At 39.4% G+C, this 21947-nt stretch overlaps 1 protein-coding gene across 1 annotated transcript in view; it reads left to right on the top strand.

Annotated features, from left to right (window-relative positions):
* CPE (carboxypeptidase E) overlaps nucleotides 1-21947 on the top strand; it is a 57525-nt gene that overhangs the window by 1108 nt on the left and 34470 nt on the right.

The following is a 21947-nucleotide window of genomic DNA, read 5'->3' on the forward strand; positions in this document are numbered from 1 at the left end:
CAGTCTGTGAAAGGGCTTATCCGTGAGGGCTGCTCGGTACCTTTGGCCCAGCCATCAGCCTTCTGCAGTCATGTCCTCACATTTCCCTCTCTGGGTTACAGCACAGGTCTGGAAGTCCGTGACTTTTAGGCGGAGGTGTGGCTTCTCTGGGGATTTAGCCAATACAATTAGTGCTTAATATTCTGCTTTATGGCCTGAATATAACCTTGCTTTGTGTCCTCAAGAGACTTAATGTTAGGGCTACAGTTAGAGGTTATAGGATATTGGACATAAGGGGGTTGAAAGAGGAAGGCGGAATAGGAAAGCATTGTCTTGGAATGAAAAATGTAGGGAACGCAGTGAAATTTGAAAAATTTCTTTGTGGTGTGTTGCCATCTTGATAAAAGGGGGTGAGGATCCCGAAGCTAAGAATGAATCTATTGCTGCTGTGTAATTTGTACACTAGAGTGATAACAGTAATTCTGGGATTTTGCATTGCTGCCAGGGAACAGCAGCTCTAGCTCATTTATGTGACTGTTGTGCAAACCAGCCGAAAGGGACAAAAAGAACGGCACACCGTGCAGCTGAGATGGGGCTATGCCTCTTCCTGGAGACACACTTCTCTTGGTGTCAGTGATGTGAGAAAGGGCTTGTCATTGAGCCCAAGCTAAAGGGAATCCAGCAGTATATGAACAACAAACTGCAAAAAAGAAAAATTCCTATGTATTGCATACAAGCAGTGTCAAACATTTCCTGGAACATGCTTGGCACCTCACTAAGAGAGCCCTATAGAAAAAAATGCCACATGTTGCAACGTCCAAATCACATGTCAGGGAATGTGATGAGGCCTGGCAATCTTTAGTGGTGGATGCTGAAAATGCTGGTTTTTGAAGGGGATTAACTAGGGTTTGAACAACAGCAAATTCATTGTTTTATGTCAATCCTCACTTTTATTCTGTGAAGTTCTGAACATTTCTCAAAAAGTGGAGTGCTACTCCTCTCTGCAGTGGTCCATGGGAGAAACTTGGGATCTTTTTGGGAAGGGCAGCAAGACAGAACTCATGCATAGTTACCCTTGCACTCCTTAGAAAGAATTGTAAAAGCATTGATACCACCCCTGTTTCTTTATTACAGAACCTAAGCACCTCTATGTTGTGCCAATGGTTACATTAGAGGTGTTTTCTTCTTAAAAATGTGCCCTTTCTTCTACTGTGTAGTAAAAGGCAGCACTGTTTATTTTTCTATGGGGGCTTTTTTAAGCTGTGCAGTAAAAGAAGTGGAGCCTTGTACCAGCCTTGGCAGGAAATGTGAGACTGATTCTGCTCATACCTGAAGGGGGGACCCTGCTCACTCTCAGCATCCATGCTTGATTCCCAGGACAACAACCAGAGTAAGGATATTTTGTGTGGCAAAGCTTGCAGGATCAGAATCTGATTTATCATCATCTATTATTATTAAAAAATGATGGAATCAAAGACGCACATATACATACATATAGTTACTTTTTGTTTTTCCCAGACAGCCAAAACGTTGTAAGTTCTGAACATAATCTATTCCTGCAGGGCATCCTGAGTGCCACAGGATTTATTTTTTAAATAAAGGGAAGTATGAACAAAATATATGCTGTGGTTCATAGATTTATAGTCTATAGAGAGCTCATGCTTCTAGAAGGCTGATGAGTACACAGGGATGATACCTGAATCACCTAGTGAACAGCTGTGAAACAAAAAAATGTTTGTGTTCACTTAGTGAGCAAGTTGATGACAAAATAGATCAGGAAAGTGTCAGCAGAGCATCAGTAAAGACTCTTTGTACTGAGTAAAGAGGCTTTGTACTGAGTAAATCAAATACTGCCTATACATGCAACCGTTGCATAATCACATGTATTGCATGGCTGTGTAGCCTTGTGTGAATGCATTTGGTCCTATGCAAGCATATATATCAACTTCCATTTTTGAGTATCAGCTATTTTTGAAAATTAATTTGTAATATATGTGCAATGTTTGAAAAAAAATTGCTGGAGAGAAATAGGAAAACTTCAGAAATGTGCTTTAGGCATCCAAGGCAACTGGAAAAAAACATCAGTGAATGAAGAAAGTGCAACAAATCATAAAGGCCTCATTTTTTTCCTGGGGTAAATATTCACTAGAAGGGTTTTTTTAAACTCCTGATACTGCACTGGAAGTCAGAATGACTTCATGTGAGCCAGTCTGGTTTCTTGCACAGTCATACCGCTTGTCTTTGCAAATCTTGGAAACCTGAATTAGTCACTTGCACACCGTGAGCTGAGCCTTCACTGAGCTCTTCCCAGGGATACGATAAATGCCAGAAGCGTGAGACTGCCTGAAGGTTCTGATGCTACATTAAACCCTGAGAGAATGTGCTGTCTTTCTGCAAACTTGAGCACCACACTACCTGTGCTTTGTGCCAAACAGTGTTTGGACTAATATCTGTAATTTTGTGCATTTTGTGTTTTGTTTGGTTTGGTTTGGTTTTTTGTTGTTGTTGTTTTAGTTTGGTTTGGTTTTTTTTTTTTTTTTTTTGTTTTGTTTTTTTCTGTTTTTATAAAGTGTTTGTTTGGGCATTTATTGTGGCAACGATTTCTTTAGGGTGATAGTGCATTTGTATGGGAGATTAGAGCCTGCAGTCACTGATGGAAAAGAAGCCCTTGAATAAGGAAAAGCACAACCCAGAGATGAAGGTGTTTGAACTTTATCAAGTTTTATACCAAGGCAGAAAACATCACTTTAAGTCACTGAGGACAAGGCATGAAGGCAGAGAAGACTTGAATGAGTCTGTGTCAGTGGTTATGTGTAGAAGGTGTTTCATGAATGTAGACTGGAAGGAATCAAAATATTTTGGAGTAGCTTTGATTGCATGAGAAAATACAGTTTCATCCCTGTGCCCACCAAAAATTGGCAAAGTTGACAGAAGCCTGTGGACAGCAAGGTCAGATAAAATGAGGAGAAAGAAATTGTGAGAAGTTGATGGTGGACCAGGGGAAAACAGGACATTTGATGGTAAAGCACAGATTTATTTTTGTTTTTTCTGGGACAATACTTTGCCTTAGTTCACATGCAGCAGAATACCGACTACTCCTGAGGAACAGGTTCTTGCTGTGGATGTCTGATGTTCTGTTGAACAGAATGTTAATGATTTTATTGTTCATCTTTTTCCCCACAAGCATCTTTAAAAATACTTCAAATGGAAGGAAACGACTACTAATTTGTAGTAGAGTGAGGCAACTGTTTTTTTAGAAAATGACATAGTTTGCAGTTTCAAACAATGCATTATGAAGTGGTGAGGTAGGAGCACACCATGTGTGAATTGAGCAGTGCAGCTGTGACTTGGAACATTCACAGGGCCCTGTGGCTGTGACTTCAGTCAATTTTATGAGGTGCAACTCAGCTACAATAATTCTTGGACCCATCACTTTATCAAAGACTCCACTTGGCAGGGTGAGGAAATGAGCTGGGTTGGTCACTGCTGGCACTGAGCCTAAATAAGCTTCTAGGCTTCCCAAATTGCAGCTCCTGTACTAGCCCCTCCAGAGCCCCCAGATGTGAGGTGCTCGCTTTTCTCACACCCCAGCCATGCAGTGCTAGAACCATTTCCTCTGGCAAAAAAATAATTAGAGGGTGACTAAGAGAGAAGTGAAAATCATGGCTGTATATTGATGAATGGAGAAATCCAGGATCTGTCTGCTAATACAAACAGGTTTTCATTCTGTCACTGAAGTGCTCCTGTATTCAGCTGTGGCACCAGCCATGCAAACTGGTGCTTTCAGTGGTAAGAAGTTACAAAAAGTAAAGCTGATGAATTTACAGGGAGAAAAATTGTTTCTCATAATGCCTTTGTCACTGTTGCACAAAACCCATTTTAAAATATTTCTTGATTTATTGTAATCGAAATGACTCTGCAGCCATTTAAGAGAACCATGAGCAAGTGCTGCTCTTTTTAAAAAGAGAGAGCAGGAAGAAGAACGAGCACACGTGTAGGAGGCTGCTGAAGTTTCAGGCCAGCATGGGCAGGAATCAGCTGTGCCACTGTAGGTGGCAGCCAGAGTGGGGAGACCACTGGATGTCACCTGTGGGTATTATGGGCTGTCCTGCTTCAGAGGAGTGGGTGCAGTGCTGGGGTTGGTGGCAGGGTGTTGCATCCCTGGTGATGTCAGAAAGCACACAGCCTGTCTCTTGGTTATGGAGGTGTCACCAGACACAGCTGTCCTAACCTCATTAGCTACACTTAATTGCACTTGATTTTCTAAATCTTTCTTTTCCTTGTGCCCCAAATCTGCACATAAAAATCTTATGAGCTCTTTGATTGGACCTGTTGATCTTTCCCGTATTTGAAAAGCATTAATACAAATTGCACATGGCAAGAGCTTGCTATTAAATCTAGATATTAGAGAGCAAGCTCAATTTGTGTGCTCGAGGTTTAAGCAAACACCAGTTTTTATCAAGGGCCACTCATGTAGTGTTCCCTTTTTGAAGGGAGATGATGAAGGCTACAGGGTGGTTGCTGGTAAATGTGTGTGCACTTTGCTCATACTCACCCAGCTGCACTGCATAAAGGTCGGGGCTGTAAATAGGTCGGTGTCAGCAGAGCACTTTGTATCAGGAACACGGGAGATGCTGTGCTGACCGTGTTGTGCTTTCACCCTTTCTGTCAGCTGTGGTTTAGCTGCTCTCCTGGTTTAGGTTTGCAATCCTCTTAAAGGTGAGCTGCTGCCTGGGCACCTGCAGCACCAGGCAAGCGGGAGTGGGGCAGCTGCTGGTGTCTCTATAGGGATGGATAGAAAATGCAGAGTAAAACATGGTTGAACTTATTCCTCGTGTAGCCTTCTGCATTTGGAATTTTTCTTTCCTTTGAGCCTCAGGGAACAGATTTTCTTTCAGAGCTTGTGAGGATGTTCTGGCTTTCTCATCAAAAACTGTCAGGGATATGCTACTGACTCGTCTGCTGGGAGTGCAGATCTGGGGCGGGCTGTACCTCCTGCATTCTACAGAAGGCTGGGAAGCTGTAATTACCTTTCCAGCAAAATCCCTTATGGGTTTTTGTGCCGGTTAGGGTATCCCTCTGAAGTCACCCAGCCAGGGTTTGGCCTGGGGTAATTCCTGGCAGGATGATTTTAGTGCTGCCTGCATTCAGAGTGGGATGTTCAGTGTCCTTCACAGACTGTGTAGGTTGTGCAGGTCTTGGGAGGGCTGGAGAGCAGCATGAAGAAGAACATGGCTGCATGTGCGTGCTGAGTGAATTCTTTAGACTTTTAGATTCTCCTTCCTTAATTTTATCTTTCTTAAATAATATTTCCTTAATAGTTCTGATTTCATCCTATCTCAGTACTCATGTTCAGCCAAAAATAGAGGTGTAGAATACAAAGCGAAAAACGTCTCACAGAACTGGTGCAAATCAAGGAGAGGCAGACACATTTACAGATCTCATTCGCAGCTCGTTGTTAATGCCATTCACGTTCCCATTGAAGTCAATGGAAATTCCCAGTGAGTGTGGTTAGGCGTTGTGCTAGGCAGTCTGCAGTGTTCCCGATACAATGCTCTCACTCCAAATCGCTTCACTGACAGGTATTTAAAGGCTTCCCTTTTTTGTTAGAACATTTAAGAAAGGGTTAATAGAGGCTGTGTGCTACCTGCGGAAACACAGTGCATCCCAGCTACTGCATCTCAGCCGTTCATCTTTTATTTACTGGCATAGCACAAATGGCAAACAAGCCGGGGTAAAAAGGTCTGTAATCATTAAGAATAAACACGGCTCTGCAGAAGGCAGTTGTTTTACTTTTCAGACTTGAAATGAGTGTGAGTGTGCAGACTATTCACGGCTTGTTGATCTGACCCTGACTGCTTTTGACAGTCCCACTCCTTTTGAAAGAGTTAATTACTTTAATTTCTTTCAAAGAGAAGAGTTGTCATCACCTCCCACACCTTCAGACTGCCTTATCAGTTCCCAAAGAAAACAGAAGGGGGGCCTGTTTTGTTATTGTCTCGGCTTAAAGTGATGTTTTATTAGGGTGGCAATAATGTAAACTCCAGAGAATTCGTGAGAAGTCTATAAAGCATAGGTATTTCCCAAGATTTTGTGACGTGTATTGTCAAAGCCAGTAAGTTGGAGCTGTGTGATTTATCAAAAGTGATCTCGTTATTAAAATATGTTAAATTTTTTTCAGGAAAAACTGTTTATTATTCTGTAATTTAGTAATCAATATCTCAAGCCTTTAAATAACTTGGAGGGTGAAAAACAGAGGACAGGTGTTCTGATTTCAGAATAAACATAAATTTTTGGTTGTAACAGTGGAATTGCTGTTAGACACAGCTGATAATTTAGTATTCAAACTTGTTTGGAATTAGTTCTGTGCTCATTACATCTAATTTCTGTTTTCAAAGATGGCAGGTGATTTAGAAGCCTACATCCTGGCATGCATATTCATGCTGTAATCTCCCTTTTCCTGGTCGGCAGGAACACTTCTTGGCTAGACTGCAGTCCCTCTGAAAGCATCTGTTTTCTCTACTGACTCTAAGGGGAGCTAACTTTGGGTAGGATTCTGACTTAGGAATGTGTGCAAGAGCTTATGGTTAAGTTCTGGTGAATCCCAGCCTTCATGTATCATCATCTAATGTACCTTGTTGTGCTTCATGTGCTATTTTTGCAAAACATGCATAATAGTGTATGAACCCTGTCTGAGCTTTTTTCAGCAGATCAATTTATTTTTTTAAGTCCTCATATCTATTTTAATTCGTGTTCCCCCTAAGAAGAAAAAAAAACCCAAAACATCATGTCACATAATTTTTTGGTCTACACTTACACTTTAAACTAAAGTCTCATGCATGTATTACCATAGAGTCTTGCTGTTTTGTTTTCTTGGGTTTTTTTTTTCCCTCCAATTGGATAGGGAATTAAACTGTGAGGACTAGTAACTCAATCCTCTTAAAATTTTGTGGAACTAAAAAAAGTGAAAACCATAGCATATACTTTAAGGCTTCTGGGCAAGGTAATTGAAATGATTGCTAGGGTTACAAGGAGCAGAGTAAAGGGTGTAAACATCATTTTGGAGTAAGGTACACATCAAAAGCCAGCATTCAGTGAATTCAGTAGGAATGGGGTGTTATATATTATTATTTTCTAGTGTGCTGGAGCTAAATGAAGACATCAAGGGTCTATGTAGTAAAAAGGTTGGGAAAAAAAATCCTTATCAGCAAAACAGATTACACAGGTTTGATCTGCTGTGGGACAGAAAATGGAGCTCTTTTGTCTGCCATACATCAGCTTGTATCATCTCAGGATAAGGGTGAAAGCTGGTGGTGTTCTGGGAGCTCTGCAGAACAACAGTGCTGAAACTGAGCTAGTCCCAGTTTCACATGCTGGGGTTTTGGGTTTTGGAACAGAAGTTCTGCCACACTGTGAAGAAATGACTGTATGTGTCAAGGTGCAGTAGCTGCCCCTGGCAATGAAGTTGTTGGCTCTCTTGCTGCTTTCAGGGGCACTGCTGGGGAAAGGACACTGGACTAAAAGTGAGGTGTTGGTCCATGGTGCCCTTCCCTTTGCAATGGAGGTTTTCTGCAGGGTGCCAGCTCTGTGCTAGCTGAATTGGCATTGGTCACATCTTCCTGTCACAGCAGCAGGTATTGTCAAAGAGCTGTGAGGTTTGGGTCAATATGAGGCCATATGTTAGAGATGTGTCTATGTACCCTGTACAATGGCCAGGTAAGAGAGGATCTTGAATCATGAACCTGTGGCTGGCAGTTCAAAGGCAGTAAACATTTGTTTTTAATTAATGTCCAAAGAGAGACATTCATAACTGCATAAGGTAGTAGCTGCTTCCTGGTAGTTGTTCATACTGAATTGTGAGGAGAACCTCACATCCTTGTTTGCTTGCAAGTGAAGTCCCATGGAGACGGGTGTTCTTTGCATGGAGCTGCACGTGGCCTTTGAGTGTGAGCTGCCTGATTTATGATCAAAGATACTGTTCTGGCTGTAGAGCCTGCCCAAAGCAAGAACAACCTGATATAAAATTTTGATAGCCAAACTGAATTTCATTTTTATATCTTTTATTTTAAAGCAAGCAGTTCTGGGTGGCTGGGGAGTCACTGCTCTACTCACGGCACACACCACTACAAGTTCACCAGAGCATATATACTGTTTTTAAGCCTACAAAGCATTTTCCAGTGTGCTTGTGTTAGTCTGAATCAGCAAGTATCAACAAGCTGGGATCAGCAATTTCATAATCTTTCCAGGTGGTCGTTGGCTTCCTGTCCCTCTTGTGGTCATCTGGAGGGAGGCCTTTCACCAGTGTCTGCTACATCTTGTACAAGTTCATCAAGCTTTTTATTACACATAAGCATTTTATTACACATTAGTTGCTTTGTTGCAATATCCATTAGCTTTACCTCAACTTCCTCTATTTTATTCTAAGCATCAGTTGTTTTTGCCACCTCATCTCTTTTACTTTACTATACTTCTATTTTTTTTGTTCAGTGCTTTATTTGGCAATTTGGTCAAAAAGTTTCAGAACTATTATTTGTAGTTATCCCATGGAATGTATCCACTTTCAACACAGCAGATGCAAGCATTTGCTGATGCCATTGCTGATTGACTCGAATCACAAAAGCATTTTTCACACAATCTGAATGCCATTTTGAGTACTTATGCTAGGGATGCACTTGCCTTAAAGCCAAATGAAAAGAGTTGTTTGATCAGGGGAGACTGTCAGACTGGCCAAAGTTTATTGAACTGTTCTCTTGGCATCCTTGCTAGGCTAATGATCTGGTAGGTGTCTAGAAAGTATGGCACAGACATTTGCCTTATTAGCTCTCCAAACAAAAGAGAAGTCATATAGTACATTGCTATGAGAAATACAACTAAGAGTTCAAAGATACAAAGAAAGTGGAAGGAGAGTGAGACATTTCAAAGGTTAAAACTTTCTGCATAGTTGTGTTTCCCATACCATCACATTAGAGATATCTGGATAATACATGTGTGAATTACCACATGCTTGTCTCCTGACATTTTTGGCTGCAAAACATTCATTTGAATTTTATTTTTGGGTCCCTCAAACTCAGCATCACTGTCCTTCAGTTACACATTGTTTTCCTTCAGTGTTATGAGTGTTGCATTCCTTGCACATTGATCATTCAAAATAAAAACTTTTTTTCCTGTGCTAAACCAAATATTTTGCGGTTTTGGCAGCATTTTGGCTTATTGCACAAAAACACAGTTCTAGAACTATAAGCAAAATTGGGGTGAGTCTAAGACATAAATAGACACTTTTTACCCACCTGAAAAATGGTGCTTCAAAGGAAGCCTTGTGACTATGGTAAGCTGACTCTCCATGTCGGATCTGCCCCTGGTAAGACTAGGCCATGCTTAAATTTTTCCTCCCACCCAGCTGCTGACCATCCTCAAATCAATCTGAAGTCAGTGGGAGCTATTCATCTGAATTTAAGCAGGAGGCTTATAAATCTGGTAATAGTGAATCCTAAATGTTTAAGCCAACTTGCATGTGTATTCTACAAAAAGAAAGCTAAATGTGACTCTAATTCTGTAATAGCCTGCACTTAAGGAATGAGTGGCCCAAGTTTATGCTGCTCTTGATGAAATGTCTTCCTTCTTTTTGGTGACATCAGTACATAGAGGGATGGAGAGGAAAAAAAGCTGTGTGGTTGGGAGCTGGGCTTTCACATGCTTAAATTTTAAACATTGCCATTGTAGGACGTTGTTTGACAGAGAGGAAAATCTGTTTTGAGGTAAAGGATGGCTGGCTGCTTTCCTGGCTCTGCTGGGAATTTTTTGTGGTTTTGGGTAAGAGCACCCTCTCCCTGTGACTCAGGTTCTCCTCTCCATGGCTAGGTTCTCAGCCTCCATGCTGGGTTTATGTGTGGCTGTGCAATGTACCAGGTGTAGAGGTACTTGAGAGACAGCATGTGGTTCAGCGTTTGATCTGCCTTTAACAGGCAGTTCCTACCTGCTTCCTGTCAGATTTTTCCTAGGTAGCAAGTAGCCCCAATATTTGTGTTGACTCAGCTATGCTAATGGACATATGGTGAGGAGTCTCTCCAAGAGCTTCTCTCCCTATTTGCCTGCTGCAGATACACAGTTTTTTGTTTTGTTTAAAAATCTGCCTTCATAGCAGATAAATATAAAGAAGGAACCAAATCCTTTTCTTCTGGTGATGGTAGGGAGAGTCACAACAGAGACATCAATATTTGCAGGGTTTCCACGTGTTGCAGATATGGGAAAAAATCCATAGTCAAAATAAATATTGCTAACCTTCAGTGAAAATCTTTCAGTACAAATCTTTAGTGGAAAAGCCTATAAATAAACAGAAACAGAGGAACATCTGTTCCTGATACTCTATGAAGCAGCTGATAAAAATAAAATCTGTATTATAACAGTAGCCAAAACAAGATGAAAAAGTACCTGACAATGGCACACCTCCTGAATAGAGAAGTTTTGGAGCCAAGAGGCTCATCTGACTTGAAAATTGAAGAATTGTCTGAAATAGATGTTGCCATGGAGACAGATAGGATTAGCAGCCTGAGACTGATTTCATTGGTCTGCTGCTAGCACAAGTTGCTTGTTTGAGTAGCATTAATATGTTGTCTCATGCTGCTTTATATGCTGAGACCATCTGGCATTAGTGGTATTTAAAGGTGCAGCCCTGTTACGGAAGGAGTTGGCCAACATAGTTTGATTTATGTTTGTAAGACAAGCTAAAAGAGTTACAGGGTCTTTGGAAAGCTGTCTTGTGCACAAAAATATTCTGAAAAGTCACAGCTTGTGCAGAGATGAAGTGGGGCTTTGGGAAGCAGCATGAGGAATTTCAGAAGTTTCTTTATACTCAGTCAGCACATATTTGAAATATTCTCTGCACAAATACACACTTCTGCATGTTTCTTCAGGTGTGAATGTGAAGGCAGCCACATGTTTTCAAAAATAAGCCTTTTCACTGCAAAGCTGCTCAGGAACTACAGCTCCACCACCTTGAACCAACACAAGATCATATTGTGTATTGAGGAAAAGTATGTTGTAATGTTGCAGTGTTAAATGAAGAAATTAAGGTCTAACCAAACAAGAGTCCCTTTAGCTTACTTCAGATTCCATGGTTTCAAGAAAAGCATATCTTCTTTTAGTTTGACTGTATACCTCAAAAATGTATTTTTTAGCAAAGGATTTTATAAGAAAGGCAGTTTGTAGAGACTAAGATAAACCTTATCTTTGATCTATTTATATCAATGAGTCTTCATCTGCTTTCCTTAATACCACTCTGGAGTGGGAGTTATCTTCCAAAGGAGCTTATATGTCAGTGCTGACATGCCTCAGATGCTTATAAATTTTCACTATTTTTTCTTTGATAATAATTATCTTGGTACTTAATTATTCTCAGGGCTTTTCACCCAGACAGAGATGAATGGTTAGAATGACCAAATAAGAGCCAGAAGATATTGCTGTCTGAGGTCAAGTTCCAGTGTGGAGGTTTTTCTGAAGGCTGGGCATGGTAAGGAAAGTGGCTAGAAGGAAAACTAGCTGGAGGCTTTGTTCTCCTGGGTACACTTAAAACTGGATGGAATTTGAAGTCAAGTCTCGATAATTATCCCGAAGCTTGATAGGCATTTTTACATTTACATTACATTTTTAGAGCTTACTGATGTTCTGAAAGTACTGATGGAAAGCATTTCTAGCAGTGCTCTGCAGCAGTGTAACATTTGTCCTCAGGTATTGATGTGATTGCTATTTCTTGGGTATTAGTGTGAAGTGTGTAGTACAGTAATAAAATGAAACAAGGACATGGAGTCTGTCCCACAAATCTTTAGGTTTTAAGCTTTTATTCTGGAGCTCTGACTTTGGTGCCAAAACAAATTCTTTTTATAATTTTGCTTCAAGTGCAGGACCCAAGAAATACATAGCTGTGAATGTCCTCACTCCTTCAAATAACTTTAGAATGATTATGTTTGGTGCCTAATGTTTTTACAGCTTAGTTCTGTTTTAACAAAATGAATATAGGGCACAGGAAGAAAGCCAGATAACTTGTATTCCCAGCCTGCTCCCAACCCCCAATTCCTAGTTTGCAAATCAGTTTGCTCCCTGTTTTGTTTGCTTGTTTTTAATGCTGCCATTCAGTTCTGTCTGAAACAAAGCTTGGGTGCAGTTTTGGGTGTCAGTGCCCCCCAAGACCATGGTGATACAGATGTTACTGCCATAGAGCTGTTTGCTGCTGTTACCCCTCAGCAGTCTTTCAGCATTACCTTGTCATGTCTTGTAGCCTCCCTTGCATCTTCCTGCTCTCACAACACATCACACTTCCACAGTGTGCAAAAATATTAAAATCACCCTGAGAGGCTGTGATGCTACCCCTGCATGATTATGGGCCCTTTGGTTTAGATAAACCCACAAAGTAACTATTTCCTAAAGACCCTGTGGGGCCAGGAGTATCCTCCTCTATCTGTGGGGGAGGATCAGGAGGGATCCTGGCCTGAGGAGCTGGGGTGTAAGCCACCTACACTGCTTGGTCTTCTGGGTGCTTGTTGGTTTTCAGTTTTATTATTCGTACTTAAACACTTAATTTCTGAAGCTGCTGGTTTTGGCCAGATGCTACTTCATTCCTTCACATTATTTTATTTGTTTCAGTTCTCCAGATACTGACATTTGACATACCAGTATTTATAGTCTAGGAATGAACTTTTGTTTTTTCTCCATTCCATTCATTTCCAGGGATAGAATGCTGCATCAATTCTTGCTGCATTTCCATAGCATTTACATGAGCTGACTGCAGCTGATTAAGCTATTCACTGAATATTTCAGTGTGAGAAAAGGTGATAGAATTGAGAAACAATAGCATCTGAAATAGCACCAGTTGTGCTACATAACATTCTGCTGAGTTGCAAAGTCTGGTGACTTGACTGTCTGAAATTGAAATAGTTGCAGTCAGGCTTTCTTGTCTGGAGTGTCCAACACAATTCTTTAAATTTACTATTAATGTGAAGTGGAATGAATACAGATTAATGTTTCTAAAATTTTGTGATATATTTTACCAGTAGCCCTGAAAACGAATGATATGGCAATGTACTTTTGAAATAACCAGCCACAGATGGCTAATGACACATTGTTCTCAAAATATCACTGCAATAGCACAGATACAGTAGATTTATTTTAACAATAGATTTTCTATATTCAGTGGATTACTAAAATATGATTCCATATGATGGGGGCAATTTCAGAAACTTGTAGTTAAAAGCAGCTGAATCATCAGAAGATGGAATGTGTCCTGTATGAAGAATCAACAAAAGGCTCCAAAAATGCTTTGTTTAACAGAGCTGTTATTAGATTTATGCTTCTTAAGGTTTGTCCCAGGAAAATTGCTCCTTTGGATATCATTCCAGTGCTGCTCCAGTAATCCCAGTGAAATCACAATATAAGGTCAATCTGGAGTGCTCAGTTATTTGATGTGAAGGCTAGAAGAAGATTTAGTGCCCATGTATACCTCTGACTTCCCCCTCAGAGCTGCAGACTATTTGTTGTGCCTGTGCTGCAGCTCACCCTCTGGGACCCTGGGGCAGCAGGGCTTGCACAGCTTGTGGCAACCTGTGGTAGGGAATAATTTGGTATCTGAGATGGCCAGACACCACAGAAACGGAAGATGCTGTCTGGTGCAGTCCAGTCCATTCTCCATTTTCTCTTCCCTAGGAGCTGAAAGGATTAGGATGATCTAAACAAGAAAAAAAGGTTCTTTAGTGTCCTCTGTAATGACTTAGTGGCATTGTCTTTTGCTCATACTCATCCGCTCTGTACAGACTTGCTAGCACTGCATATGGTGTCTCTAGGAGTTCCTTATTCACTTGGTATCAAAATTTACTTTATGTAGCTTTAAATATAAATTACAGATCTCATGTTTGCTTTATTTTTTTTTCCTCCAGTATAAAACACATTGGTGTGAGGCAGGGCATTGAGCATCATGCTACTAACTAAAGTCAGGAAGAGTGCTGCATGTTGCAAGGGAAAAATCATCCACAGATGAACAGATTAGAATTTACTTATTGTTAGTGCCTGCATCTGGGAGCACTTCCCAGATTATTTGTAATATATGGACATTGAGCTAGATAGATTGTACCCTATTGCTGGTATAAAAAATGGAGGTCAAAGCCTCTGCAAGCTTCCAGTCATGATTTAGACTCATTGCACCCTAGAAAGTGAGGAATGGCATGTATATTTTTCTATACAAAGGTTCATTTAAAACGTTTTTTCTTCCTTTCTTTTTGCTGATATTTCTATCCTTTTTACCCGTTTTTTTTTTTGTTTTGTTTTTTTTTTTTAGTCAATGCCGTTGTCTTTTAAAAGCAGGCTCTCAAAATACAGCAAGGGTGAAATAGAGGTGAGGAAGCAGAGAAGACTACAAAAATGTGGCTTTGCTGCAGATTTTGTAGACTTTCTGTTTTCTCCACCCTTAAAGGCTTCATTATAGGGTGTATCAAGATTGTACTGTCTAGAAGGAAGCTGTAGTTGTAATGTACAATAAGAGCATGGCACATTAGTCAGCAATCTGTTTCTAGCATTGAGGTTTAGAGCAGAAACCCTTTCTGCAGGAGATTCTCCAGCAGAATCTCAGGAAAATTGAAGCAGCTGCAGCTGTAAAAGGAAATGTACATTAAAAAGGCCAGGGAGAAACCACAGATAGAGATCCTCCTCTGTTATTTATAGTTGTTTCATTAAACGTCCCTTTCAAAGCTTTGAACAGAGATAGAAATCACATTTACATTTAGATACATAAAAGGAATACACAAATGATGACATCAGTGGCTCAGCAGATGGCGAGATGATTGCTGCAGTCCCTTATGAGCTGGGATCTGTCATTGCAGTTATTGTCCAAATGGAAAGCTCTGGGCAAAAGAGCATGGGGTTACTAGCGATAGTAAGTGTACAGGGTCTAACCTAGTGTCTAGGAATAGAAGCAAGCAAAAAGAATATTGTAATAATTTTACCATTCAGAAAACAGGACTGTGGGTCAAAACTCTTCCCTGTGATTGCTTTAAGCTAGATATAAGTCGAATTCAGTTCAGACATCCTGCTTTTCTGTTATTTTCCCTTTGGTAACCCTTATTACTCTTTGTTGTTTAAAAATACATTGAAATTATTGCAGAATAATTTCTCATTGTGTTTACTTGGCAAGTTGGGTAGCCATTGTTTAATTTTTGAAGCAGTTTACAAGACATGCATAAGTGCATTTCAAGAAATGTATGTCAGGAGTTGCTTCTTCCAGCTTTCCCATTAACTGGTTCACACTGTATCTTCCAGGAAAGCAGTCAAAATTATAAAGTATGAGAATCTGTACGGGATTCAGTTCTGCATGCAATGAGGTCAGTTGAAGCTTTGCCAGCGACATTAAGGGATCCAGAGTTCGATATATTGCTTAAACTATTAAGTACTATAAAAGCAAGACTCAAGGGTGAGCTATATGTGTCTTCATGAGCCATTATTAATAATATGAAATAACATACCATAAATTAGAATAATGTGATTGTGTGTACATATTCATGTGTATGTGCACAGTTTGTATCAGAAATCTTCCAAAAGGTCCTTATAGAAAGGGAAAACCCAATCCCTCAGCTATTGGCTGTAGAGAATCTGGTTTTTGGGCTCTGTAACAGAAATTTATCAATCTGGATGTGAAGATGCACCAATCTGTGGGGTAATTGCTCAGCTGATCTTTAAAGCTCCTGGAATACTCAGTAAGAAAAAGTGAAATTTAAAGACTGGAAATACTTAACTCTAGTCCTTGTCTTAGATAGGAGGCTACATATAAACAGGTAACATATAAACCTGGTAAACTTTCCAGCCCTTCATATTCATGCTGCAAATACCTTTTCATAAAGCAGTGGTATGAAAATCTGAAAAGAAGCACAACACCAATGGCTGTGAGATTTTGTCAATTGTTCTGTTTGATAAGCAAATGAATCCCAGATCATCTGAATATTATATGGAGATACAAATTAGCACGTCATTATACCCAATCTCGTGTTGGAAGCTGCTTTGTATTAAGTGTGCGCGGTGAAAGCTTTAATGGCAGATACAGTATGTGAAGCCCGTGCTTTCCCCATTTCTAGTCATCCAGAGACAATTGTGACCATTGTGACGTACGCAATAAGTTGGGGCATTTTGCTTTTACTGATGTTATTAGCAAAGCTTTCATGATCTTCAGCATGTGCAAAATCGATCCTTTGGTTGTTTTTCTTTCCTATTTGCTTGGCTATCACTAGCAGCAATTAAAATTTCAGACTACTTCAAAGACCAGGCTTTTTTGCTAAGCTCTTGGGGAAATCAAAAAAACCCCAACAACTGAAAACCAAGCACCAAAATCAAATGAGAAACTCTTTCGAAACTGCTTTTGATTTTTTAATGCTTTGAAAAGCAGAAATGTATTTTTAAAATTTATTTGGATATTGTTCTGTGTAAAATTACCAAAACGGAAAAGAGGAAAAATATCCATCTGAAAAACATTACAGTCCTAGTGGTTTAAAAAAAATAATTTTTTTGACTTTTGAATTGTCAAAAATCAAAAGTCTGCTGCTTTGTGTTTGTATTCCTTGTCTTCCTGGTTCAGTCAAGATGCTGTGGAGTGGTCTTTCCTGCAATGATCAGAATTCTCCAGTGGCAATGTTTCACTTGAACAAAGATTTTTTTTTCCCCAAATACAATTTGATTAAATAAGTTTTAATAAAAATGAATGAACTCATAAAATTACCCAATTATGAATCAGTTTGAAACGTGAAGGTATAGTTGAAATTCAAGTTTCAGTTTGCCATTCTTACGTGGTGCATCGAAATTCACCAATTTTTTTACCAAGTCTTTTCAGGTGATTTCCTGGCATATATTGACCCATTTTCCAAAACTTGAAACACTATTATGTATTATAGAAAAAGATATTTTGAAATTTTTATCAGCTGTAAGAAGGTTACAGTGCACTCAGGGAAGGTTTCTCAGGCCAGCCTGTTTGCTTGACTTGCAAGAGTGAGGTCAGTATCTGTAACACTGTGGACACAGTGATCCTGTCTCACCAGAGGATCAAGGCAAACCAGAATGCCATTGGTAGGCAGCCAAATGAAAGATACCCCAGAAAACAGTATTTCAAATGTTCACATTAGGCTCAAAGGCTTCAAAGGTCTGCTACGCTTAAACTATGTTCAAGTCAAGAGCTTGCTTTGTCTGCAATTCAGTAATTTCAAAGGGGAAAAACATAAATAACTTTAAAAAGGAAGTGGTCTTAGAGAATGGGAACAAAAATACCAAAGGTAACTTTCTAAAACTTTCTCATGTATTGAAGGGGTAAGAGCAGATAGGTTAGAGGGATATGGTGCATCTTGAATAACTGTTTCATTTAGTTCTCTGCAAATACAGAAAAGACATGAAAGAATCTAGCTAATGTTAAAGTCTGTGAAAGTTCTTTAGATAAAAAGAAACAGAATTCTCCCAAGAGTGCTGATGTGTTGCTATGTGAACAATTATAGTGTGGTAGCAGAAAATGTTTACTGAGTGCCCACTATTCTTGGAAGGATTTTCTGTAGGCTATATCAAAAGAGAAAGAAGTGTTTTGATGCCAGTTAAAAAGATCTGTCTGTTTTGAGATCTTTTCAGTTGTATTTACTCTGAAGAATCATGGCAAGCCTATTTACCAAGACTCAAAGGGACTCTGAAACTGCACAAGAGTTAACAAGATGTTCAAGGAAAGTTTCGTTCTTTTAAGTGACTGATATGTGGATAATTGTATCTGTGGAGGACAAAGTTATTCAGAAGAGAGAGGCACAAACCCATCCCTTCATAGGGTCTCCACTAAATAACTAAAACTGCAGTTGCACCAGAAAGTAGAAATGAAAATATGTTACCAGAGGTCTGCCTCTCTGTTAGAAGAGCCTGAGGGTGTTGTAGCTGGAATTTTTTGGTGCTTATTTGTAATGCTAGCCTGTGCTTAAACCTGCATCTTCATCACTGTTGTCACCCACTTAAGTAGTTGTACCCACTTGTCCATGCTGCTTTCACACTTCCATCAACAAGATTTTCTTGTGCAGTGGGGCTCTTCAAATCAAAAGTTAAAGAAAGGACCAGAATAAACAACCCACTCATTAAAGGAAACATCACAGAATTTTTCATGAGGATAGATACGAATTTATTATATTTCCTAATAATCTGGAGGTTGGCACCCTCAGGAAGAAATTATTTTCAGCAGTGTGAGACATTAATTCCCAATGGGATTGGAGGCATTGTAATATCAGGTATTCTGTGAAAAGAGGCAAGGAAAGAAATATATGTTGAAATGATTATGACATTATTATTATTATTTTTCCTTGATATTTTTGTGTGAAATAGTGTCTCTAGCTGATATCACAAAGATGAAGTTGATTGTTCTCATTCTTTTTGATACCACTGTGTTAATAAACTTCTTAAAATGGATTCTTTTTCTTCACATTTCCCTAGCAAAATAAATATAATTTTTTTAAAGTAGTCAAATTGAATAAAGCTATTACGATTTCTTTAAAAAAAATTCTCTCTTTGAGGAACACTTTGGAAATTATAAAACTTAATTATGATTTTAAAATTCTTTCTCTGTTCTTTACTTCTTTACATTGTTTTTATGTTGTTTTTTGTTTTTTTTTTTTTTTTTTTTTTTAATCACAACTCTGGAGGGAAATTCCTGACCTTTTTGATTTTTCCCATGGAAATGCTGGACTGTATTTGACACGTCAACTCATAAAGCTGTCATAATGTCATAATTATAGTTTCAGACCTGTGTCTCTGTGAAATTTCCCCAGGAACCATGAATCATAAGCAATGTTTGTAGAAAGACTCTGGAATTACATTTCACTGATAAGTAGAATGCAAACAATGAATTAAGAAGCATCCTTAGTTAATTATCAAGTGTTAACCATTTTTAGAATGATCAGAAGAGAAAGAACTGGGCAAAACTCTTCATAATTCTAGTAAAAGTAAAATCACAGTATATATACTTTTTGTATTAATTTGACTTTTGAGAATAATCTGTAGTTGAAATGTAATTTTGGTCCGTATCATGGACCAAAACATCACTGTTAAGGATACTTTTTACTTAATTCAAGTTTATTTCACTTACAAGATGAATGTTTTCTTCCTGGATAGCAAAGTCAACGCAGCAGTGGAAGCAATGAGCTGGCTTTTCTATGAACAGCTATGCAGTGCACTGCTTTTCACTGATCTAAGTGAGGGTAGAAATTGGTTACAAGATGTTTTCCAGAGGTAAGAATACTGTGATGATGGATGTAATGGAAAAAAAGTAAGAGAGAAAGGCTGAAAAATAGCTCAGAGAGAGCACCAAGTTTTGAAGCACTGAGCCTGTAGAGGCAGCAGCTAAAATAGTGTCACCTTTTGACACAAAAACTGGGACAGTGCAAGTCCCAGCATTGTTCCAATGCATGTGATGTTCCATCAGTTCCAGTCACTTGAATAAACTACCCCAGTGTTATGGTGGGGGCTCTAGGAGGCCAAGCACTGGTTTTACTTGAGTGCTTGTCAAGGCTATAAAGAATATAAATGCAAATACATTAATTTGGCAGTAGCCCAGGACACATAGCTGCTGCTGCTGCTGCTTTGAGTGTCCAACAGGTCTCCAGTGAATTGGTGCTATTACTGTGCCAAATGGAATATTTTTCAGGATGGATGGACAGAAAGCAAAGGGTAAGGATTAAGCAGTGGTGAGGTCACATGTGGAAACACTATTCAGTGTGGAATACTTGATCAGAGAGAAAGTAATTAATTGTTTAAACTTAGTAGTGAGGAGATGGTTTAAAAGAAAAAGGTGAGTGAAGACATGAAGTAAGAAAACTGTCATATTAAAAAAAAAAAACAAAAACAAAACCCACAGGAAAAAATCTAGTAGGATTGAAACAAGAAAGTTAAATTAAGAAAAAAGTATGAGCAGATACCCAGAAGTGTTCATTCTCTGCTTGTTCTTAGTCCAATGCTAGGTGGTGTTGTCAGTGGCATGAGAAGTCAATGAAGATGTCCCACCTCCTCTCCTTTTTGTCCTTCTTATGGCCAGCGTGGCAACTCTTTGCAGTTTTCGATGGTGTGAAAACAGCAGGATGCTGTGGCTGATTGGTCCGTGCTCTTGGTCTCACAGGATGAATGATGATGAAAAGCTGGTTGTTACCTTTTGGCAAGGCCATGGAAACATGAAGGTGGTGTCCCAGTGCTGCCTGTCTCTGTGTGGGTGTGAGCCCAGCAGCTGGGGGGAGCTGGTCTGTGTTCCATCTCTAGGACCACGCAGCACTGAGGCACTGCCTGGCTGAGGGCTGTGGGCTGGGTGGCTCCACATCTGGCACCTCTGTTTCTCAGGCTTCAGGGAATAGCACTGTTCGAGCTCAGGCTGCCAGTTTGCACCTTTTTCCTGTTGTCCCCTTTCTTTCTGGGTCCCTTGTAATGAAAATTTCTTCTCCCTCACCCTTTACTATAGAGGACCTTCAATTTCTTCAAAGTATTTCTCTGCTGTTCTCAAAAACATTACCTTGAATCATGGAATAGCCTTCTGGGCAAGTGACTGAATTTCCAAGTGCTGTTTTCCAGTCACTGCTGTGAGGCTGCTGCCTTTGTTCACTTACAAGCCTTGCAGCAGAGCTGAGCTTGTTCCTTTCAGAGGCCGACATGGTCTGTTATTTCATATTTCATCTTATTGTCCGCTTAGAGTAGCTTACACTGGTCTTGTATTCTTCTCTATAATTGCCTTTATTGTTTGACCTCTTATGGCAGCTTAGCTCTTAACTCACCCTAAAATCCACAATAACTTTGGAAATATTTTGATTTGGTGGAAAAACTCAACAGTGATTATCTTCTGTATTGAATTTTAACCTCAGGAAATCCTGGCCTCCTGTTCCCCAGAATGAAGGATATGTAAGTGCTACAGGAGCACAGCATCATTTGTATTTCCACAGTGATTTGCAGAGGAAATCTTAGCACATACTAAGTATTTTCTTCATTTTTAAAAATAAACTTCTCTTCTGAGTAAGTAGTTTTAATAAGCCTCTCTGTCTTCCATTTCTAACATTCTGTAAAAGGTAAGGTAAATTAAAAATGCATAAGTGTTTCTGAATGAAGATAAGTTCTTGGAAAAAAGACACTTTGTCTTAATGCTATACCTTATGTATAGGATATAGGTTTATGAAAATAATTACAATGCCATAGCCTTAAAATTTTTAAAGGAGATAAAGTGTAGTTTTTTTATCCCCTCTTCAAGCTTGTATGATGAGAAATGAAGTTTTTGTGCACTGTGATGTAAAGTAGGATTTATAGCTCTGCTATGTAAACATTGATTGGATGCTTTTGGCTTGCTTCATTGCTTTTTTGGATAATTTTTGCAATGTGCAGATCTAGTGGAGAGACTTGAACTTAGAAAGATGTGGGGTTTAACTTGGTCTGCTACCCAGGATTCTGCTTCCAGAATAATTCTTTGAAATTACCTACATAAGAGTTTCTGTGAGAAAAAAGTAACACTAGGAATTTGTGCCAGTGAAATGTGTCAAGTTCAGTATCCAGTATCTCCAGGCAGAGAGTATTGATGCCAAAGTAAAATCTCAATTTCCTATATTTGGTAGAAAAAATACATCTAACGGAAAATGTGCTCTGAAGGGGATCTGTCATGTCTTTTCAGACCTCTGAAATGCACAGTGTCACTGAAAGCAGTGTATCTTCAGAGTGCATTATTCATGGAATGCACATGTGTTTTACCTGGTGCTCATTAGAGCAGGTAGTGGGCTGCTTCTGTGGTTTGCTGCCACCCAAACTTGGCTGTGCCCATCTCTTTACATCTGTTATTCCTTTAGAACTAATCACAGTCAAATCTAAGAGAGAGAGAGCAATCCCATACCACAGAACTGAATGAGGAAACCCACCAAACTAAACAATAACAATAAGTCCAACACAGAATAATTTTAAAGATCAAAACT

This window comes from Molothrus ater, chromosome 4 (genome assembly GCF_012460135.2).
Source record: "Molothrus ater isolate BHLD 08-10-18 breed brown headed cowbird chromosome 4, BPBGC_Mater_1.1, whole genome shotgun sequence".
Taxonomy (NCBI): Eukaryota; Metazoa; Chordata; class Aves; order Passeriformes; family Icteridae; genus Molothrus; species Molothrus ater.